Here is a 5170-nt window from a genome sequence, read left to right on the forward strand (position 1 = left end):
AGTGTTTGTAGATGAAGTGAACCAAGTTAACCACCTCAGACAGAATGCCCCTCAGTTAGCTTACAGTTCGCCTGGTTTAATATACTTCAGCACTCTTTTAACCCCAGCCCTTTCTCATCCTAGGCAGAATAGAGGAGTAATTTGAGAATTGGGGTGGCTCAGATCAAATGAGGTTTTAGAGAGGGTGTATGGTGTTATATAAGGTGGCAAATATGACACAGATCTGTTTAACTCACTAAGTAAATTTGCATTAATGATGGTAGTTAGAGGAGTTAATTTGTTATGAAGCTATTATTCATATAGTTAAAGGGTTTTTTTTTTAAATTGCTAAGAACCGATGCTACTTTTTAACCTAATGATCTTAAACTTGTATTTTCAGTGAGAGCTACAAATGTAATCCTATATGTACAAAGTGCTTTTTTAAACTAAACTCATTTTTAAAAAATAAACTCATTTTTATTATTGCTTTCTTTTTTTTGAAAAGTAAATTTATTATAACTTAATCTAAGCTATCTTATGTTGATTGGACAGCATGAGTAACTAAAAAAAGTAAAGAAAGAAAGAAAGTAGTATGTGTTCATTAAAAAATTTCAACAATACAGAAATGAAAGTGAAAATTATCCATGTATACATTGATTTACTCAACATACTTCTCAGTTTAGTGAGCTCTGAAGATTTTTTTCCTTCTATCTACACAAAATATAAAACTTTTAACGTACTGAGTATCAGCTATGTGTTAGGCTTGGTTTGGCTTGGTTTCTCTTGGCTACAGGTAGACTGGAGTTCTGTTCTTTGTGTCTTCTAATTGTGAGATCCAGGCTCAATGAGCAGCCTCTGTCAGGGTATGACAAAATATAGGATTGAGAGAAATGGATGAAACATGGAGTCATAAATTTCTGCTCAATTGTGTTAAATGTCATGTCTTCTCACATTCTGGTGGTTTAGAGTATGTAACGTGGTCAAGCCCAAAGTCAAGGGCAGGAACATAGACTCTTCCCACAGGACACACAGTCAAGCCACATGACAATGGGCAGGAATACACAATCCTATTATATCCAAGGAATGATAATCCTCTAACATCAAGTGAAATTGAATTGCTTTTGATCCTTCTGTTAAGAAGGATACTTTGTCAGTATAGTAGTTATATACCAAAGGATAAATGTTTTTCCAGTATAGATAGTGCAGTCATTCAAATCAAAGCCACGATGAGATACCATTTCACATACAGTAGGATGACTGCAATAAAAATACAGGAAATAATTGTTGGCAAAGATGTGGGGAAATTAAAACCCTCATATACTGCTAGTGGGAGTGTAAGAGTGCAGCTGCTGTTTGGCAATTCCTCGAAATGTTAAACATAGTGTTACCATGACCTAGTAAGTCTACCTTTAGGCATATACCCAAGAGAAATGAAATTATACATGTACCCAAAAAAATTTGTACGAGAATGTTCATATCATTATTATAATAGCCAAAAAATGGAAACAACCCAAATGTCTATCAGCTAATAAATGAATAAACAAATTGTGGCATAGCCACACAATGGAGTATTACTCAGCCATAACTAGGAATGAAATACTGATACATACTACAACATGGATAAACTTTGAAAATATGAAAGAAACTGGGCATAAGTGGTCACATACTGTGTGATTCCATTTATATGACATGTCCAGAACAGGCAAATGCATAGAGACAAAGTAGATTGATTAGTGGCTGCCAGGGACCAGGGGGAAGAAGGGATAGGGAGTGACTGCTAATGGATATAGGTTGTTTTTAGGTTATTGAAAATGTTCTACAACTAGATAGTGATGATCATACAACTTTGTGAATACATTAAAAACCACTGAATTATACACTTTAAAAGGGTACCATGAATCTATTAGGCATCACCACAGATCCCTATCAGTCAGGTCACCCTGGTTGTACTCTGCCTTTGCTTCCCATTATAGTAGCTATGTTCTGCCATCTGTCTTTTGTTGTTCAGGAATTCTTTTATTTCTAGTTGATTCTAAAGAGCCCTATTCCAGTAGTATCTGTCAGTTTCAGCCCATAAAGGGCAAACACGATTGAGCTTTTCAAAGATGTCAGTGGCCTCCTTGCCAGGGCATTTTTCTCACCAGTGCCTCAGTGAAAGGAATATCATCAGGGCCTTCTGGGTAACATAAGCAGATGATGGCTTCTCCAGTCTCGTTATAAGTCCATTCTAACCTCAGAAGGGCAGGACAGAGGGAGTAAAAGAGTTAGAGAGAAAGCTAGGACAATGATAGATTTTAAAGTGGGCCAGTAGATTTAATCATATGAGATTTTCTGAAGAGACTTAAGGGTTTTTAAAAACCTATTATTTTGAAATAACTTTGGACTTAGAGGAAAAATATGAAAATAATAAGAACTTTCATGTCTGTTGCCCAGATTCTATAAGTGTTAACATTTTACCACACTTATTTTAATTTCTCTCCTCTCTTTATATTTATGTATGTATGTATATACACATGAACACACATTGTTTTTGTAAACCCTTTGAGAATAAGTTGCCCACATGATGCCCTCTACCCCTAAATATTTCAGTGTGCAAGTCCTAAAAACAAGGATATTCTCTTTCACAAATGCAGTATAATGATCAAGATCAGAAGGTTAAGACCAATATGATATTGTCTGATCTCAGATTTTATCCAAATTCAACAAAGTCGCATTAACATTCTTTAGAGTAAAAGACAAAATTTTATTTTTTCTAATTAGAACAAATCCAGAATCACTTTTGAATTTAGTTGTCATGTCTCTTTGGTTTCATTTATTCTGAAGCAGTTCTTTACTCATCACCTTTCACGACCTTGATAATTTTTAAGAATACCGGTCTGTTGTTATGTAGAATGTCCCTTAATTTGGGTTTGTTTAATGCTTCTTCATGATTAGATAGATTCAGGTTTCTACTGCAGAAATCATGTGTCAGTTTGATTTATAAATTCCTATTTTATTATATGTGTTACACTCTATTACTATCACCAGGACTGACCACATGATTTGTGGGGCCCAGTACAAAATCAAAATGTAGGGCCTTATGTGGGGACAAGGAAGTTAGTCTCCCCATGGGTCCACCACTCCAACCCTTGGCAAATGAACAACCCCCAAGAAAGTGCAGCCTCCATCCTGGGTTGTTCTTGATTCCTGGGTGGTGGCGGAAGAAAGCCCCTGATGAGTGGCACACGGAATGTGTCATGGACTGCCAGACTAGGGGCAGGAACTCCAGCCTTCTTGCCCACCCCATGGTGCTGTGGGGCATGTGCTCAACCCTGACCGCTCCTGCTCCCATGCCCGGGCTCCTGCCTGGGTGGAAGGTGATGGTGGAATGTGGGCTTTCCTCAGCCAAGGTGACGTGGCCACTGCCCTGGAGCAAGGCAGTGAATGCAAAGCTTGGCAAGGCCCAGGGGACCAGGGGTAAGGAGTGGGCAGTGGCAGGAGTCAGAACCACATGTGAACAGAGGCTCCAAGCCCCTGGGCATGCTCCATTGTGCCATTAGATTTCACTTTTAAAACATGAATTTAAAGACATTTTTAAAAGAATTTCATGATAGTAACTGCAGAGCATTAAAATTCTGAGTGCAGGGCTCTGTATGACATATGAAATGTATCACCAGGAAGCCAGCTCTATCACTATTTATTTTAATGTTCAAATTGCCCCAGAGTTGGCCAGTGGGAGCCCTTTCAAGCTGACTACTGAGTTTTTTTTTTTTATGTTTATTTCAGACATGAGAAGTAATGTTTAAACATTATCTGAAAATCGTGTCCAGTTTAATAAGTATAAAACAAGACTCCTAAAAAAAGTTTATGACTAAGTATAAAATGCTTTAGAATATACTTTGACATTCACAGTGGCCATGTTTGTAAAATAAATTTTGTTAATGTAGTTTAAAAACAATATATTCACAGTCCTGATTAGAATAAGCGAGTGCTTACTCAATGAACTGTCCTCCCCAGGATGGTTCCTGTGTCCTTTTGACATGTACATGTCATTCTCTGAGCACTCCTTTACTTTCTGGCTCATCCTTTTCTCTCCTAGATCAACCTATGAATCAAGGAGTACTGGTTCTTTTTTTTAAAATGGAAACAAAATTCACATAACAAAAATTTAATCATTAACCATTTAAATTAATACAATTCTGTGGCATTTGCTACATTTGCAGTGTCGTGCAATTATCACCTCTTTTGAGCTCCAAGACATTTTTATCACCCTAAAGGAAACTCTATGCACAGTGAGCAGTCACTCCATGTTTCCCCTTCCCTCACCTCTGGCAACCAGTCTATTTTCTGTCTCTATGGATTTACCTATTCTGGAAATATGGATGTATTCTGGGTATAAATGGAACCATACAATATGTGACTTTTTGTGACTGGCTTCAAGGTTCATTCATGTTGTAGCATGTTATCAGTACTCCATTCCTTTTTATGGGCTGAATAATATTCCACTGTATGGCTGTACCATAATTTATTTATTCATCCACTGATGGACATTTAGGTTGTTTCCACCTTTAGGCAATTGTAAATAGTGACCCTATCAACATTTGGGTACAAATATTTGTTTGAATACCTGTTTTTAATTCTTTTGGGCATATTTCTAGGAATGGACTTACTGGGACCTATGGTAATTCTCTGTTTAACTTTTTGAAGAATTGCCAGATTGTTTTCCAAAGTGCCTGCAACATTTGCATTCCCATTAGTAATGTACAAGGTTCCACTTTCTCCACATTCTCACTAACACTTATTTTTATTTTTTAAAAAGTTATGGGAACCTAGTATGTGTGAAGCGGTATCACATTATGGTTTTGATTTGCATTTCCCTAATGATAAATGACTTTGAACATCTTTTCACATGCTTGTTGACCATTTTTATATCTTCTTTGGAAGATATGAGTCCTTTTCTCACTTTTTAATTGGATTGCTTGTCTTTGTTGTTGAGTTCTAAGAGCTCTTTACATATTCTATATTCTATATTGTTATCAACTATGTGATTTGCAAATATTTTCTCCTATTCTAAAGATCATGTTTTCACTCTCTTGATAGTATTCTTTGATGCACAAAATTTTCCAATTTTGATCAAGTCTAATTCTTCTATTTTCTTTTGTTACTGTGCTTTTGGTATCAAATCTAAGAAACCATTGCCAAATCCAAGGTC

Source organism: Pteropus vampyrus, unplaced genomic scaffold (assembly GCF_000151845.1).
Source record: "Pteropus vampyrus isolate Shadow unplaced genomic scaffold, Pvam_2.0 Scaffold85, whole genome shotgun sequence".
Lineage (NCBI taxonomy): Eukaryota > Metazoa > Chordata > Mammalia > Chiroptera > Pteropodidae > Pteropus > Pteropus vampyrus.